The sequence below is a fragment of the Pinus tabuliformis genome, chromosome 6 (genome assembly GCF_031772625.1).
Source record: "Pinus tabuliformis cultivar Carrire ecotype Pingquan chromosome 6, CPIR1, whole genome shotgun sequence".
NCBI lineage: Eukaryota > Viridiplantae > Streptophyta > Pinopsida > Pinales > Pinaceae > Pinus > Pinus tabuliformis.
Window position 1 is genome coordinate 519,920,691 of NC_142292.1, and position 20,117 is coordinate 519,940,807.

The 20,117-nt window shown below is 31.9% G+C and overlaps 1 pseudogene; it reads left to right on the forward strand.

The window, feature by feature from the left end:
• LOC149259594 (kinesin-like protein KIN-14R) overlaps positions 1-4,546 on the forward strand; it is a 19,967-nt pseudogene extending 15,421 nt beyond the window's left edge.
• Positions 4,547-20,117: the final 15,571 nt, after the last annotated feature.

Genomic DNA, 20,117 nt, shown 5'->3' on the forward strand with positions numbered 1-20,117 from the left:
CTTCCCACAGGAATTTCCTGATGAACATGGCCATTTGGTGAAGCACACTTTTGGGAGCTTTTAGAGTTGTGAACTGATACAGGGGGATAGCCAAAAGGACTGACTTCACCAAAATTTCTCTACCCACATTATTCAGCCAAATTCCACCCCGGTTTACAATTTTGGATTTCATTTTATCTTTCACTTTTTTCCAAGCATTCGATGTGGCTCGACCCAAAAATATTGGGATCCCTACGTAGTTGAACTCTTTCTATTCTCTGATAGCTTTAAATCCTAGAATTTCCTCAGTTTTTTTTTCTTTTTTCCTTGCAATATTCCAGTTGTATATGTGGCACTTATTTTCACTCGTAGCTCCCCTCGAAGCATTGAGAAATTTATCCATAATATTTTTAAACATCCTAGCAATAGTGGTAGAAGCACGTCCCATTAATATAGTGTCATCCACAAATTGTCCATGGTTTATGGTTTTGATGCCTTCTTAGAAACAGATGGCCAAGAGGTTGAGGAGGCCCATTGGGATTCCAAAGATCTACTCAGGGCATCAACCATAATTATATAAAGAAAGGGTGAGAGGGGACATCCTTGTTGGAAACCTCTTGAAGCTTTGAAGAACCTAGTAGCCTGGTGATTCACCAACGAAGCAATACAAGGGGAGGCTATAAAGAGATATATCCATCTTATGAAGGTCTCATCCATACCGAGTTTACAGAGAAATTCCACCAGGAAAATGTGTCTAACTCAGTCAAAGGCATTAGCCATATCCAGTTTAATAATAATGCTTTAAATGTCAAACTTTTCCTAAGCATCTTTATCTTAGCTTCTTGCAACTCCTTTCGTTTAACTTGCAATTGGTTTTTCTTCTCTTCCTTTGCATTCAATTTTTCCTCTAATTTTGTGGAAAACACTTTACGCTTCTCAGCTCTCCCTTTACATCAATAAAGATGAAAACAACTCTAAAAGTAGCACTACCAGACTTGCCCTTAGAATCTTTGATTGATTTTTCACTTGCAGATGAGGAGAAATTGGAATGAGCATTTCCTCTAGCTTTGTATTCGCTTTCTTGGGAGGATTCACATTCTAGTCATTTAGATGTTTATTTTTAGATAACAAAGGATTGCAGGCAGCTTATGTATCTAGTTCACTAGCATCTTGTCTGTTTTAGGAACTGAAGAAGATGCGGTATAGGAACCAAAACATCCTTATTGCAGCTGTTCACATTATATTCTGGATTTGCACTATTGAAATCAGAATCTGTTTATAAGATATCTCCAATTGGCTAGAATTTTTTAAAAGAACTTGATTTATCAGTTCTTGAAAAGCTCAAACAATAGTGAACTGATTTCCTTTTCTTGGGGAGATCCAACTGAACCTTACTACCATTATAGATTTTATCACTTGGGTAAATTGATCTGATATGCTCAGTTATTGTAATTTGATGATGCAGTCCAGAAATCAAATCACAGATGGTAGGAAGTTCTAACTATCTCAAAAGTAGTCTTTCATGTGGCTATAGGCAATGTGAATGGAGGATTTTTGAATGCTCAATTATAGATAGCTAGGAATGACAAAAACTGGGAACACAACATATTGAGAGATGTTGGTAGAGCCATCCTTGTACTTATTTTAAATACTCTTGAGATGGATTAACATTACTTCTATTGATTAGTTTGTAGATTAGAAGAAAAACTCCAAAATGTATAGAAGAGTATGAAAGGAAGAATTAAGAGCTTACTAGGGAGTATGAATTGAAGAAAAATGAATGCCAAGAGGCCTGCATGTCCCTTAATGACCCTAATTGTCAAAATGAAAACCTGAGTACTGAACTCGATAACATGTCATTTCATGTTGAATGTCTAGGTGGAACAAATTTATCTTTTTTCTTCTTATTACTGATAAGCCAATGAATTGGAATTATCTTATGCAAAAATTTCCTTGTTACAGATCAAGTTATAGAAGGCAAAACTTCTCAATCAAGGGAGCTTCAAGACACATACCAAAGGCATAATTTTTTTGGGCTTCATCAGTTCAAGACTTGAAGGCTAAAATTCAGATAACTTCGGTATTGAATAATACTAGTGTACAAATTTAAGTTGAGTCTTCTTCCTGTACTACACCTCATCAGATATTGTATGAATAATATTGTCAAATACTTGGTAGCAAATACTAAAGTGAGATTATAATAACCTTTCGGAAGAGACACATAAATTTGCCAGTTCTATCCCTCACATTGCTGGGATGACATCTATTGTGCAATCTCTGGGTAAGTGATAAGTATTTTGTTTCTAAGAAAATCATTGCTAACGTTTTATCAATTTTTATGAAGGTATTAAGTTTTGCATTGTGAAGACCTCAAGAAGAATTTCAAAAAAGGGACAATGTAAAGGAAAAGGCTTTAAAATAAAGTGTTGAATCTTACATGAAACTTGCTAATTGAATTCTTTTTATGCATTACACAGGGATTAGCAGGTTAGATAATGTGATTTTCAAGTCTTTTTCAGGAAACATCAGAGCATTTTGTAGATTTTGTCCACTAAGTGATGGAGAAATATCAGTGGGAGCTTCTGCAGTGGCAGAATTTGATACAAATAGAGACAATGAATTGAGAATCTTGTTAATGATTCTTCAAAGAAAGTGTTCAAATTTGATCGTGTTTTTAGTATTTACTAATCAAGAAATTCAAGGTAAGATGTACAAAATAATATTTTTGGATCTGAAATTTATTATTAATAAGTACACAAATTCATTGATTAGAGCCATTTCCATGGGCAGTGGTTGTTTTTGTCGATATTGCACTAGTCATCATGTCAGTTTTGGATGGGTATAATGTGTGTATCTTTGCGTATGGGTAAACTTGGAACTGGGAAGACATTTACCATGGAGGGAACACATGATGAGAGGGGAGTAACTATCGAACACTGGAGGAGATATTTCATGTAGCTAATGAGAGAAATGGATTATTTAAATATGATATCTCAGTAAGCGTATTGGAAGTTTACAATGAGCAGATTCATGATCTACTTGCATCCCCAGCTCAGCCGGGGCATACTGTTAAAAAGTAATTTATTTTTTTCTTGGTGTTTAAGTTCATTTCTAGTTTCTTGAATGAAGATGAGATAGATTTGATACATATATTGTTCTATTCTACGAAACAGTTTTAGTATATTGAATTGAGAATGAATTTGTGGTCTGCCGTTAGGATTGAAGTAAATCAAGGTAGCAAAATGTGTCCATCATGTTCCAAGCCTTGTTTAAGTACAAGTACACACTATGAATGAGGTTTGGATGCTTTCCAAACTAGAAGCAGTGCAAGGGCCATTTGCTCTACCAATTCTAATGAAAATAGTAGTCGTTCTCACTGGTGTGCATTCTTTCATCATGGATCACTTCATACTGCTACATAAAATGGATAAATCAGGATAAATTCAGCGAAGAACATATAATAAACTTGCCCCTATGCTACAACTTATTGGGCAGTTTTGTTGAATCAAAAATATTGACTAAATTGAGCCAAACAGTACCAATTTGTTAAATAGTTGATAACGTGATTCAAGCAATTATCAAAATTTATCTTATAGTTTATGTGAGAGAAAGTACTTATCTGAATAGTTTAAGACCCACCCGAAGAAAATTGCAGTATTTTATTTTTTTATGTGAGAATTACTTGATTTATATGACAATATCAACCAGTGAGGCAGTTCTGATTTGTTTGTGTGTTTTGCTCTAGTAACAAGCTATTGAAAGTTTGTGATTTCAATGTTACCATCCACAAGGTATTTTGTGTGATGGTAAAGGGGAAAAATTAATCATCAGGGGAATGTATCAGGAGCAAGTTGTGGCTCATTGATCTGGCAAAAAGTGAGAATAGCAAAAACAGATGTTCAATGGGAGTTCCTTATGGAAGCTCAATCTATCAGCGAATCTCTTTATGTTCTTGGTGATGCTATATCTATGTTAGCATCCAAAAACAACCACATACCCTATAGGTTTGTTGCCTTGCAACTATCTGAAGGGTTCAAAAGAGTTTCACTATTATTCATTTGTCACTTCCTTTTACATACACTGCCTCTTTTTGAAATCATATTTAATAATGACATGACTGTTGTTTTTGGTGGTTTTAGGAATTCTAAGCTTACAAATTTTCTCCAAGATTCATTAGGTTCCATTCCAATACATTTTCCCTTCATGTGATTTTTCCTTTAAGTTCATTGAAATTTTCCACCAGAGTGAGGGGCATAGGACTAGGTCTAGCATGGAAACAATTTGATTCATGTGAGCTTTTGAAGTATAAACAAATGGTACTTTCAAATAAATTGGTTTTATATTGCTAGTTAGCATACAATTAGAATTATTTTGCATGCATATTTTCAATGATTATTGTTATTGAATTCAAAACATTCCCTGTATATTAAGCTGGTTAGGCTATTCTTGAAAGTGTGAATGCCTTTGTGTGGTTTGAGAAGGCCAAACAAGAAGAAAGGTAAAGGATGACATGATGTCGAATATGGACAAGAACATGCAGAACTTGGATATGAAACTTAAGGATTGAAATTATGATGCTCGAGAACTGATCAAATAGGCTGAAATACTTCAAGTAAATGTTATGAAGGTTGAAATGTTCTTAGAAAAGGTCTGAAATAGGCATGTCCCTTTTATTGCTTTTAACTTGCATATTATTAGAATGTAAAGAGCCCTGGATATAATCTTCAAGAGACGGTAATTCTTATTTTCATTTTTTATTTAACTTTATTTTCAAGTGCTAAATATTTCATTTGTTTGGTTCACTATATTAAATTAAGATTTTTCCTAGTATTGCTAGTCATGCAGGTAAAGGATCTTGAAGCACAACTGGAGGCCAAAGTGAAAGGGCAACAATTACAGACACAAAAAGAACTAGAAGAACAACTTGAAATCAAGCTCAAAGAGCAGAGACAACAAGAAGAGAAGGAGAGATTGCAATATCTGGAAAAACTTAAAGGAAAAGAACATATGTGTAGAAATATTCAAGAGAAGGTAATGTTGAAACTTTATATTCTCTTTTCGGATTAACTTTACCTTTGAGTTCAATGCACTACAGTCTCATCTGCTAGGGATATTTATTTTTTATGTTGTACAGTCTTAAGGTTTTGGATAATTTTACATGTCATTCAAGTACAAGATCTTGAAGCACAACTAGAGGCCAAAGTGAAAGAGAAAAAATCACTGCCAAACAAACTGTTTGAGAAAACACCACCAGTCCATCAGTTAGGGGACTTCATAACTTGAGACATATGAATTTAGAGAAGGTAAAATGTTGGATATGTACCTAACTTAGCAAAATTGGATGACAATTCAAATGATTCATCCCTCTTCATTATTTTCATCCTCCTTTCACCAGAAGGAGAAGACATAAGACTTTAAATAGAAGCATATCTTATCATTCATTTTCCTAATCAATAGAAATTCTCATCAAAGAGAGGAGGCCAAAAGACGATCTTCTATTTTTCCTTCAAATCAAGTAATCAAAACAATTCTCAATATCTCTCGAGAAATTTCAATCTGGTACACAATAAAGGGCCCAATAAACCACTCGTTCATCGAGCTGCAAATGCAGGACATATCGCTAGACCACGATGTAGAGATCAAGAAGTTTGTTAATGGGGTTACCTCAAAAGCATTGCCTTCAGAAGACAGTGATGATTTCCCCCTATTGTCAATAGAAAAATCAAGGATAATAAAAATGAAGTCTAGATCTGGTATCCCTAGTACAGTTTTCAATCTGGAAACAATTGTAATTGGTGTAAGAATTATGGCACTGCCTGCAGCAATGAAAGTTTTGGGTCTGCCATTATGCTTTGTAGTGATAATCCTGATGGGTGTTCTCTCAGGAAAAAGCATTGAGTTATTGGTCGAGTTTTCTGTTCACTTGAAGGCTTCCAATTATGGTGAAACTATTGAATTTGTTTGTGGGAATTCTACCAGGGTTTTATTAGGTATTTTTATTATTGTAAACAATGTGGGGATTATGATTGTTTATTTAATTATCATGGGAGATGTGATGTCTGGATACTCGCATCACTAGGGGATTTTTGATCCTCGCATCACCAGGAGTTACAAAATTAGATTTTTAGATCATTTCAATCTTGAAGTTTTCAAGATGCGGACTAGATTTGAGCTTTGGCTAATAGATATACATAGAAATCATAAAACGTATCTGCACCCATCCCCATACTTCTCAATAGTTCCAATGATAGCAATGGAAGATTTATGCACTACTAACTAATTAAGATTAAATTAATATTTCATTTGAAGCATTTAATTAAATTAATTTGGATCTAAGATCATGTATGAGGCTTTTCAGTGTTTTCATTTGTATATTAAAATCAGTTGACAGATATGGAAAATTGAGCTTTTCATATATAGACATGGCAGGGAAGAGCATAGGTTGGGCTAAAGGAGCTATTCTGTTTGTTAAATGAGGTTTTCATATAGACATGAGTGTTAAAATGGGTTAAAATAAATATACGTTTCGCTGCAATCAATCAAACCAAGTGGTAATGGTGAAAATGAAAGTGATTTGAAGCTTTTTTGGAACCCTTTTTGTGTTTCTTTATTGACAAAATCTGATGCAGAAAACAATATGAAAGTTAATTGTTGTGGCAAGATATTAATAACTTCTGCTAATTCTAGTTACTTTTCTTTGTAGGACTAGATTAAATTGTTTGTAGCTAATTGTGTATTATTAGCTTGTTGTGTGGGTCATGATATAAGGGTCTGAAATTTAGGTAACTCGATTGAGTTATTTTTTATTAAGTTAAAAATGGGTGCTGCATGATTGTAGATTTAATAAATATTATGTTGTGTTGAGCATTTTTTTTAAATCATACCTATATATGCAATTTCAAGCGCTGTTATAACTCTCATAAATTTTTAAAGGGTGCTAGCTTAATTGAAAAGCATCTGCCTGATAAGCAGGAGGTTGGTGGTTTGATTCCACTGTGCCTTGACATGAATTAATAAATGATATTGTATTTTATTTTTAAATTAGATATTTTGTATATTGATTTATTTCAATGGTGAGATATTTCTCTAGATTCATTGCTTTATATTGTCTCTAAAGAGACAAAAGTGATATTGTATTGCTTTTAAATATAATTTTTTATTGTCTCTAGAGACAATAGCTAGAATTAAAGACTTATTGTCTCTATAAAGACAATGTCTTTAATCCCAACTATTGCTTTTGGAGAGACGAAAATGAAATTGTCTCCTAAAAGACAATAATGTTTGTGTTATATATTGTCTTTATAGAGACAACTTTTTAAGACAATTATTGTTTAAAGACAATACACAAGTTTGTTTTTGTCTCAAGTTGAGGCAATTTACTCAAATATTGTCTCAACTATTGTCTTAAAATCTTCTCATGTGTAATAGTGTCTTGAGACATGGTTATGAAATAACTGGAAAATTCTGAATCTTCTTTGCTCGAGCCACACAACAAAAGAATCTTTTCATGGATCTTTAGAACATCCATGAATAGAATCCAAGAGACAAAGCAAGAAGCTTTGCTGATTGAGACCACACGTTTTTGCAGTAAAAGGCCTATAAATAATAATAAAGTATGTAACTGAATGCTATGATTAAATCCACAATATGAACTTCTAGTTGTGTTCAGTTGCGATTTCTTTTCTCCCAAAACATGGGGCCGTTTAACGATCCATATTTCAACTCAGTAATACTCCTGGTCCAAAAGTCCTCCATTTGAACTAAACTCGATCTATTTGTAGGAACTTGCCATTATATATTCTAGTTGGCTACAACGAACCACAATCCAACGACTGAGGACATGATGCTTAGCATTTCCATAGTTTCTACAAGATGAAACCAGTGAATGAAGCTTTTTATTGATGATGATACGAATAGTTTTACCAGCTAAGACAACACAGATAGAACGAAAAGCCAAAAATGTAATGGTTGTGCATAGAATAGCATTCAACACATTGACCCATACCTCATCAGAAGAATACATGTCAAAAAGAACATGTGCTACTACGCTTAATACCAATGCTCCAATGTTGGCCCAAACACTTCTAAAGAGAGAACTTATGAATCCTGGGAGAAAATAAACAATGAATACACAGATCACAAGTCTTCCACTATCAATTACGTGCTAAACCTCATCTTTTATATCTTCTTTTGTTGAAGTTGCATTCTTATCTTCTGTTCTTGAAGTCACATTCTTATCTTCTGTCATATGTCGCATTATTGAAATTACATTAACACTGGAATAATCAACATAGTTTATGAATTGAAGAGTAAGAGCGCTCAGAACTAGAAATCCTCCTGGAAAACTTTTCTCTTGATCGCCTTCCATGCATCCAGTGAGATTAAGAGAAAAAGTATAATCACGCAACCACACCCACTTAACAAATCTATAGTCCGAATAAAGTCATTCCCCATCTTCGAAAAATGAAGTAGAAAGTCTTGTAGATTGAAATGTGTGTGTTGAAATTTACTACCACGGATACGCAAACTTACAGAGGGTTGCTACCACATTAATTTAACAAATTATTGAAATAATGTGTATATTCATTAATTATGGCTATGACTTAATTAATCTTGATTCAAAACTTAAAATAATTAAATTAACTTATATGTGATAAACAAAATAAAAAAGAAAATTACTAAAGCAAGATTGAACATGTACATTTGAAAAAAAACCTAACAAAGGAGAAATGTATAAAAGAGCATCGTGAAGGCATGGATGAGATTGATCAACCACTATTGAAGATTGGCCCTCTCAAATTAAGTAACCATATACATCCAAAGCATCTAGATAAGTGAAAGTTACATTAACACTATTAGATTGGATGGCTAGATTCGTTTTATTATTAAATTATTAAAGCTACTCATAATTTCGAACTTCAATATCAATCTACGCAATATCAAAAACATATAGTTAATTATTTTGAAAAGAATATTCAAAATCCATAAGGTTTAAAACATATATTTTATATAATAAGAGGGGAAGAATATTCTAAGTGATTTTACTTTGGCGCATTAAGGGGACTACAGCTCAATTTCGATATTGATAAATGGAAAAAGAAGAAAAAGGGCATAGAGATTCCCTCAAGAAGAAAACAAAACACTGAATGTGGAACTCACCTTTCAAATCTTGACATATGGAAGATAGTATTGCTTACGCATCCTGTGTGATAATAGTATATCTTTTGTGAAGGGAATATATGATCATGTATATTATTAATAAAAGAATTACTTTTTGGGCTTGAATAACAGTTTTTATTAAAATTATTGAGTTTAATAATGTAAATTTTGAAACTAGAATTATAAATTTAGAACATAAGTGTAGCCAAAAAAATATGAAAAAATAATGTTAAAAACAAAAAGTGTTGATGCTGGAATAACACTTTTTTTTTTTTTCTTTTTTTTTTTTTAAAAGTAAATTTTCAATATGTGTTGATGAAATTTTATTTTATTTTTTATTTTTTTTCGAGGAATAAATTTTCAAAATTTTGAAATAACGGCATAAAATATTTTATCATGACTCCGAAAAACATTAAAATTTCAAAAAAATAATAAAAACATAAATTAAAAAAAAAAAGAATTAAACAAAAAAAAACATTAATAAAAATATATATTAAAAACAAAACATAAAAATAAAAAAGACAAGAAAAATCAAACATAAAAATAAAATAAAAACAAAAAAAAATCAATCATAAAAATGTTAAAAAAGAAAAACAACATAACCTATAAAAGATAAGAATTAAAATACTAAAAAAAATTGAAAAATATAAAGGAATAAATAATTACAAAAACATATTTTAAAAAAAAACATATAAATTATAAATATAAAAAATAAAATGGAAAAATAAAATCAAAATTTGAAAAAACTATAAAATTAAGCAAATAAAAATACAAGAATTTAAAAACCATTAAAAAATAAACGAATGTTAAAAAAAAAAAAAAAAAACTACTAAAGGATTAACAAACAAAAAAAACCAAAAAATAAATAAAACATCCTAAATCATTTATAAACAAAATTATAAAACAAAAAAATAAATAAATAAACTACTAAAATTAAAACAAAAATATTTAGTCCGCCTGGTGTAGCTCAAGTGGCGATGGCTGTGAATGAAGTCTCACCGAACCAGAGATCTTGGGTTCGAATCTTGTACTACCCTCCCATCGTTGCAGGGTGAATAATGGACATGTAAAATCGAAAATGATAGAGTCCTACCAAGCTTAACAAAAAACAAAAACAAAAAAAAATTAAAACATTTAAAAAAACACAAAAATTATAATAAACTTAAAAAAAATAAAATCGAACACAAAAAAAAAACAAAAAATTGCCCCCCACGGGCTGCTCGGCGGCTGAGAGCCGATTCTTTATTCTTTATTCTTTTAATTGTTTTTTTGTTTTGTTTTGTTTTTTTTTTTTTAATTTGAGTTTTTTTCTATTTTTTTTAGATTTATTATAAATTTTTGTGTTTTTTTAAATGTTTTTAATTTAATTTTAGTAGTTTTTTAATTTTGTTTATGAATTATTTAAGACGTTTAAATTTCTTTGGATTTTTTATTAATTTTCTAGTTTTTTTTTTCCAAATCTAGGTTTTTGTTTTAAATTATATTTTTAGTTTTTTGGTAAGGTTTTTTAAAATTTTGTATTTTCATTTACTTAATTTTGTATTTTTTTGTTTTTTGTATTTTTTTTTTTTTTGTTTTTTCCAAATTTTCTTTATATAAAAGAATTACATTTTTTATGTTTTTTTTTGTATTTTTTTATATATTTTTATATTTGTTTTTTCTTAATTAATCAACATTTAAAAAGAGAAAAATAAAACAACTAGAAATTTTGTTAAGTAATCATGATTTAAAAAACAATTGGATATAAAATAAAAAAGAATAAAAATGTCAAAAAATGTAACTTTTAAAAAAAATATCCACACTTAATACATTATAAAATTTAAAGTGCCAAAAATAAACCCTCTAAAAAAAAGGGGTTGATGCTACATCAACACGTTTCAAAACAGCATGAAAATCACTAACATTTAAAAACAAATATTTATGTTTGATACTTAAGAAAATTTAAAGTGTCAAAAATATGCTCCGAAAAAAAAGAAGTGTATTCTGCATTACTACTTTTCAAAATCAGTTGACTTTTTTGCGCCTTTGAAAGATTGGTCCACGCACACCATAGCAAAATTCATCTTTGATAACATTATGACTCAGTTTGGGTGTCCACTCGGCCTGACTAGTGAACAAGGTGCTCATTTCGTAAGTCAGGCTATAGCTACCTTTATATACTTCGAGCCTCTTCCTCCAAGCTACTAAGATAGTAGTTAGTTGCCATAAGCACGTATATAACGAAGCTCAAACATTGAGTTTTCTTGGTAAGGTCCCCGGCCTTATCTGGTCCTGACAGACCAGTCTTAATGGGTTGGTCATGACTGCGCCAGTCAACCCAAATGAATAATCATATCAGTTCCCATTTCAAAATTTACATTGTTATTTTTATTATAATGACAACATTTTCCTATCATTAAATTGTTACGATAACAATAATATTTTCAATATAATCCTTTACCATTATTATAACTAATTTAATATATTTTAATTTTATATTTATCTATAATATACTTTTATCTCATATCATGAGAGGTCCTTTTGGGGACCAACAATCTCACTTCAATAATGCAAAGCTGCTGAGGGCCGAAAAGCCATAATGATTTTCAGACAAGACAACAAATTAGTGAATGGCAAAATCACCTTTTAAAATTTGACGTATGGAAAATAGTAATGCTTGTACATCTTTCATAGGTGAATAATGTGATATTGACTATTACATGTGAATAATGTGATATTGAATATTACATGTAACAATGGGAAACTTTATTGTAATTTAGTAGTGAAATTAATTGTGAACAAAGCTATTTATGGCTATTATTTGTGAATGTAAACTGATTGTTTTTTTTCATATATTTAGGTCATTAACTTGTTTCTTTATCAGTGTAGGAATTTCAAATCTAAAACACCTGTCAAATTCGACGGTTTCTGTCATGTTAATATATGTTTTGATTATTTTAACAAAGGATGTTGAAGGTTTGATTTTTTTTTTTACCTGTATTAGACAGGGAAATCACCCCGTGAGCAATTTGCCCATCAAATTCCATCCCTGTTCTTTATGCTTGAGGAAAACAAACTTTTAGCTAAACAAGAACACTTTTAAAACATATTCCAAATCTAATAATAAATATTACTAATAAAAAAATTACTTTTATTCCAAATATACTAATAAAAAATTACTCTTAAAACATACTCCAAATCTATCGATAAATATTACTAATTTTTTTTATTATTATTATAAAAACCATTAAATTACTATGGTCATGATAAGATTTTTAAATTATTATGTTGCTACTCTAATAGTAAAAAAATTGTTAAGGTAACGATAGTAATTTCAATATAAATTTTTATGCTTATTATTATCAATTTAGTTTATCTTAACTACATATTTATTTACCATGTAAATTTCATATTTATCCATCATGTATTTTTATATTTATGTTAAGTAATATTTTAGTATTATATATATGAATTACATATATTTTATATTGATTATTTTATTTTATTTTAACCATAAAATTGGTTTTTTATAAAAACCATGATACTAGTGGAAATTTCAACTAAAAAATAGCCACATAACAAAAAAGTAATAAAATAATATTATGTAGACAATTTTTTAATATATCATTTTTATTATTTTACTTTTATCAAAATTACCCAAATACATGTAACTTTTATCAAAATAAAATTATATATCATTTATCTTTAAATTAATTTATTAATACAAGTTTTAATAAAATTTAAATTAAAAAACAAATTTAAAATTTAATTTAAATTTAAATTTAATTTAATTTAATGTAAATTCAAAATTACCACAATTTAAATTAAAAAAGAAAGTTTAAAATTTATTAACACACGATTTAATAAAATTTAAACTAAAAAAGTAAATTTAAAATTCAAATTAGTACATAAGATATTAATTTAATTTTTAATACTTAATGTAGTATTTTGTCACTTTGGCACCATTCATGCTTAAGATATGTAAATTATATTATTAAAAAATTTGCCAACGCCTAGTCACACTTGTATCTCTTTTGAATTTTAAAGGATTTTGATTGGCTTACACATTATGACATGGAAATTCAATGTTAACCTTTTAAAATCAAACTTCCACTAATCGGTGAAGGTGGGTTTGAATGCAACGTTCGAGTAATTTCTCATGGTTGTTCAAGGCTTCATCAAATCTACTCCCATTAGGTGTAAAAGCATCCATGAAAAATTTTAAATAGTGATTAACCATATCAACAAGAATCCTTAATACTCATTGTTGAAATGTTGTAGGTACATTGCACAATCCAAAAGGTAAGACCCTATAAACATAACTTCCCTAGGAGCAAGTAAAGGTATCTTTATCCCGATCTTTACAGGTAATTTGAATTTGATTATAACCACTAAATCCATCCAAAAAAGAAAAGAATCTCTTACTAAACACTATGTCTAGGACCTGATCAATAAAAGGTAATGGAAAATGGTCCTTTTGAGTGGCCTTATTCAGGTCCTTGTAATCCACATAGATTCTCCACTTCCCATTTTTATTAGGAATAGTAACTAGTGTAGATACCCACTGGTTATCAAAAATAGGATAGATGAAATTTGCATCCAAATTTTTTTAGTGTTCTTCCTTTAAAATGCTTTTTAAAGCTAGATTTATTCTATGTTGAGGTTACCTAATAGGCAAAGATCCTTCTTTTAAATAAATATGATAAGTAGCTAAAGTAGGATAGATACCTTTCATGTCTTTATAATCACATCCAAAAGCTTCCTTACTCTTTTTGAGTAACAACACTAGTATTTCTCTATGTCTAGCAGATAAATTTGGATTAACTCAATTTCTACAAGTATACTTTTAAGACCAGAGGTGGTGAGTATATCATGTGTAATAGACTAATCAAAAAGTTCTTCCTCACCATATTTGTTTATTGCAACATTAATCAACTAGGATGTACAAGGTGTAGAAATAGAAGGATCACTAATGAAATCATTGATAACATCATCTTCTATCTTGTTTTTAAGCTATAAGGATGTACTTATAGTGATTATTAGACGAGCATCAATTTCTTCCAACTTATATTTTGATTCTGGAGGGTTTTCAAATTCACAACTCGGTTTGGAAGAAGGATTAAGGACAAGGAACTTGGTAGTATGTCCATCCGAGATAGTCTTACACCTAGATCTACATCCTATATAAGCATTAGAAGTAGATAACCATGGTCTTCCTAAAATCAAACGATGTCCACCTAAGCATGTTTAGGGTTGAAGCACCATGAAGTCTACTACTTACTGCCAAGAATCAACTAAGATGATAATATCTTCTAATTTCCTCTTAGGTCATATTTTAGACCTATCTACTAACTCAAAACTAGTAGGATTTGGTATTAAATTGATAAACCCAAGTAGTTCCACTACCTCCTTAATCATTATATTGATGGTGTAACAACCCCAGTTAAAAAGCCATGTAATAAAGTTAATAAAGGGAAAAATAAGACCAAGGTCATGGGATACGTATTCCAAGATGAATGTTGGGAAAAAACATAGTGATGGGGATCACTTGTGATTAATTAATGGCTATAGAAGTTGGCAAAGGAAAAGAGGAATTTATTGGCATTTTATTTATGAAGGAAAGGAAAATAGGAGAAAAGGGAGATGAAAGAACACAAATTTACATGTGAGGAAAAATAAAGGAAAGTGAAGAAAATAGAGGCCTCAATGGTAAAAAGACTTCTGAGGATAAGTTCATATCTTTCTTTCTTTCTTTCTTTTTAGTTTTAGCTTATAGGTCTCTTCTATTCTCTCTCTCTCTCTCTCACACACACACTCTTCCACACTTAGAGAAATCTTGGAGCACATTGGATTTGGCGAAAGAAGGCAAAGGAAATTAGGAAAGCACAAGTGGACAAAGGGATCAAAAGCTACAATTAGATTTCTTTGTAGGTACAAGGTTGCATGTATGATTACTTGCTAGTTTTGGTATGCATGTGGTTATTTGGTTATGATCTTCCATTGGCATGGAGGATTGCCTGAATTGACAATGGCTTTTCCTAGCCTTGACATTTCTTGGATAGCCATGGTGTTGTGGGGTTTCCCATTTTTTTTCTGATAGGTTCTCATGTTCCTTATGGTCGTGGGTTGAGTTATTAGTTCTTGGAGCCTTGGTTCGACAAATGCTCTGGAAGCCCTAGAACAATTTGGGTTAAGTTACTAAACCTGGAAACCTTGGTTGGACAAACGCTCTTGATCCCTTGGTGGGTTGAGTTACTAGTCTTGGAGCCTTGGTTGGACAAACGCTTTGGAGCCCTACAAAATTTGTGGGTTGAGTTACTAGTCATGGATTCAGGTTGGAAAAAATGCTCCAGAGCCCTAGACAACTTGGGTAGAGACTGATCTATTGATGTTAGTGATGTCCAACCATGAGGTGGAATCATTGGTTGAAGGTTGAGGCATTTTGTCCTCTAGCAGCCTTGGTTTGGTTTTGATTGGTTCATTCCATTAGATCCCACATTCATGCTTGGAATATGGCATAGGGGTGATTGGATGAAAGAGAGATCTGGTTCAACCCAATCTATGGTCGAGTGGTACGTGGAAGTCCCTGACTTGGTTGGCTTTTACATATATTTATAATAGTTATTTCCTCTTGTATTCTATGAGAAAAGGTACTTGTTATGATGTGGCTTTGATGGATTTTATATCATTGTTATTATTATGGTTATATTCTAGTTATAAGCATGGTTTCATGATAGATTCTAGTTATGTCTCTTATCCTCTTTTGATTGGAAAATGATTGGTTATTGAATGCATGATCTAATAAATGTTATGGCTGCTATAATGAGAGGGAATTACACCTTATTAATGATTTTCAAATAAGTATTAGTACATGAAGTGTTTGTATAAATGAGTAATTTGGACCTCCAACTTCCCGAGCTCATAACTTTGGCATACGATCTTCATTTGACTATTATAATACCTCGTTTTGAATATCTCCACGAGGAAGTTGAAAGTAGATTAACAATTTTGAAATAATATTTTTCAATCTCTCTATTTTCCCTAAAAATGCCGTTTAGGCACTCAAAACGCTCTCGGAAGTTTAGAACCCGAAAAAATGCCAAAAATAGAAGGTCGTGTTAAATTTAAGGAAACGAAACTGAAAATAATAACTGTTGGATCAAGTTAGGATGATAATAGTGTGATCATGTGCCACTAGGTGTTTACAATAAGTTGTGAACATGTGGACCCCATGTTACATAAGTGCATCTTGGAAATCAAAACTTGCATAGTAACTCTAATCTCATGTTTACCCTGGTGAGCTTGTGAATTTGGGTAAATGTGGAAGGAATTGTTATAGATGACAGCACCTAAATCAATCAAAGTATTAGGAAGGACTAACCCACCAATGTGAAGAGTCACAATAGGTGTAACTCCCTCCTCCCACATTTACCTAAGTTAACTGATCCATTGGGGTAAACCTATAACGAGAGGCTACTTTGATGTGATTCAACTCCCTATGTATAGATAACAAAGTGGAACCAACAAAAAAAAGCCATTCTAACCTTCCACACATATTACAGAACCTTCAGGAGCTAACCAACACTTCTGGATGACCAACCCTTTCTTGACATTTGACTAATTTGGCCCCTTAGACACTCCCATCACAAGCCATGCATGTGACTGAGGCCTTCAAGTCACTCCCACAACAAGGCATGCCAGTGACTATAGACTTTTTCATGTTATTTTGTGCCAGTGACCCTGGGTTCTAAGCCACTTTTACAGGTCTAGGTCTCAGGCCACTGCCTAGAACTTCATGAAACTTTAACAAATGATAAAGAAAGATATAATAAGGCTACTAATGCAATCACTTGTACAATTAATTGATCTAACCCCTACTATCCATGACAGGAATTTCTTCAAACATGTCACAAATATGTAATCTACAGGTCATAACAATAGATCTAAGCATACGGGTGTTAGGCAGATAAATCCTTCTTGCTGACAATTGCGATCTCCCTAGATCCTAAAGGAAACTAGAAACAAATAGATAATTAAATAGTTGTTTCCATAAGATTACTTATTTTGAATTGTAAATATAAAAGAAGGAGAATAAGCCTCTTACCTATTTTTGAAATGATTGATGGAGATCCCTTCTCTGTCTCGATGTATATTCTCAATGCTTGAAAACACCAACAACCACAGACATAAGAAAGATCAAAGCAATATGCAATATAAAAATTCAAGAAAGCTTAATCTCATGATCAGGGAGATTAGAAATTGAAATTTTCTTAATAAATATCCAAAGAAATATAAATCATTCATCAATTCAATAGGGCAATACAATGGAAAAAAGGATTCATTTGTATTAATTCAATGATAAATAAGAGCCTTACAACCTCTACCTTGATATCATGAATTTCCTCCAAATTTCCTCCAGCCCTCTCCTTAAATGATAAGCCTTCCAATCTTAATCAAACAACATAATTCTATCTTCCTTGACCTCTTCAACCCCTCTATCCTCTAGTCAATTTATAGGCTACGAGCAAGAAGTTTGAGATTCAAAATAGGAGGATGAGATCCCCTAATTGGGGGATTAGGGTTCCTTGATGAAAGGGAATTAGCTCCATGATTTGAAGGGTCTCAATTGAATAGATATGACCTACAAGCTTTCATTTGGGAAATATTCAACCAACAATTCTTCTGGAATTCAATTTTTATTTTTAATTTTCTTTGATTTACCTACGCGGTCTATAGTGGAAGACAAAGCACAATTTTGCGCGATTATCAAGGATAGAAAATGCACAAGCGTGGAAATTTGCTAGAAAAAGTGCACATATCATACTTAATAAGGTATACAAGCCATTTTACCCAAAATTATCATCTTCTTCAATGGTTTTTGATTGTTTGACCTCTAAGGGAGTGCAATGGGACATGTTATGGATGGTGAGAGATCCATTTTACCAATCAAGTGTCACGTGAAAAAATGATGTGTAACATATTTCCCCCTAAAGTGGGAAGTTTGAAAAATAAGTTTGAAAGATTGAAGCGCTTTATCATGCCAAAAATTGTATCAAAGACAATGGTTGGAAACTTGTAAAAATCTTTCAAGGATTACAATGCAATATATATAATCATCACTAAGGTAGGCATTCCCATACTCAGAGAAAAACTAACTCAATAAATAATAACGGTAAAACTAAAGAATCATATCAGTAGTAGACAAAAGTATGGAGACAAGAATCGGTTATGAATTTTTCGACACAATTATGCATATAGAACTCCTTGTAGTTTGGATTGACGAAACTAGATCCAGTGTCTTGATCTCCATCTCTCGATTTGTAATATGAGTCTATCCATGTGAGTGAATATCTCAAAGTTGAACATGGTAGAAACCACTAGATTACCGCTCAATGATGTGAATCGTTAACAAGTGCAAGAGAAAACACCAATAATGACAATGGCTCTCAAGGTACTCCCAGTACAATAGATGAAGTGTGAATAGATGATTTGAGTTAAACACTCATAGAATCATTCAATCAAAGGCCAATGATGAGAACCTATCATCGAAGGAAAGAAACCTTCCATTAAGGCATGCAGGCTTTAAGGTACTAAAGATTTCTAGATCAACTTCCTAGATAATGAGCTGAAGTCAATACGAAGTGACCCGTCGCAGGAGAGCCTACGACACTAAACACAATGTTAAGTTTTGAATAATATGTGATGATGTGGACATACCATTCAACTCAAATGCACAAGATTTTACCCAATGTTGAACTCTCTTCTTAGTACCTATGGCCAACTGCACTAACCAAGACTTTTCATGCACTTCTTTATTCAAACCACACTAATCCATCAGGTCAAGATTAAAATAACTATAATTATATCTATGGTCAATAAAATTAGAAACAAATTGATCACAAATCTTACCATCCATCTCAATAATAGATGTATGGTGATCCGCTTGCCTGTTATCCAATGCTGCATAAATATGAGGAATGATTTTCCCAATATCCTCAACTATTTGTGCTTCCTGTGCACTGTATATTTGTGTCCTACCACCTTAATACGATGGTAAATCCCTCTTGAGATGCTCCTTGCCACATATCCAATAGTGCAACTGTCCCTTACCCTCACTTTCATTCAGCTTCCCTCCAGGTTGTGCCACATGTCCCTTTTCGACTACATTAAACTTCTTGTAAGGAATAACATTCTCTTTATCACCTACATCCTGAGGTCTTGTTCACTTCAGTGGCCATTTTCCTTTAGTCTTATCATTCCCTTTCCAACCTCGCTGAGACTTTGTCTTACTCTTTTTTTTCATAACAATGCTTCAAATTTCCAATTACTTCTTCAAGCAACCAAGGCTCGTCATACTCAATCTGATATTTAAATTCTAATGGTAATCCACTGACAAATATCTGAACTTTGGCCTTCTCATCCTTAAGATATGATACATACCTCAATAACTCCAGGAACTTAGTCATGTACTCCACATCTTTCATCGATCCCATCTTTAGCTCATAAAACTCCTTGGATTTACTGTCATAATACCTTTCTGACAAGTACTTATTCCTAAAAAGTCTTTTGAATTCATGACAACTCAACTACTATGTCCTTATGTCTCTGACCCGCTTCACATATTCGCACTAGATGTTTTCTTTCCCTTTGAGGCTGAAAATAACTATCTTGGCCATCATGTTATCTATATATTCATGCAACTCAAAGAAATTCATCATCCCAAGTAACCATGCCTTTACATCTTCAAACTTCTTCAACTCTCCATCAAATAGGTGGCTTTACTCTCTTGAAATCATATGGAAAATATCCCCCGTCATTCCCTGTAAGGATGATAGTGATGATTACAATGGTACCTGTCTTAACCAAAACTAGAGTAAAGCCCATGTCCACTACCTCTCCTGTTAGGTGTGTCCAAGCACCCGCCATCTCTAATTGTTTCATCTCTATCCAACCTCTGTTCATCATGAGATCTGCTACCATTATCTTCATTAGTCCTATCC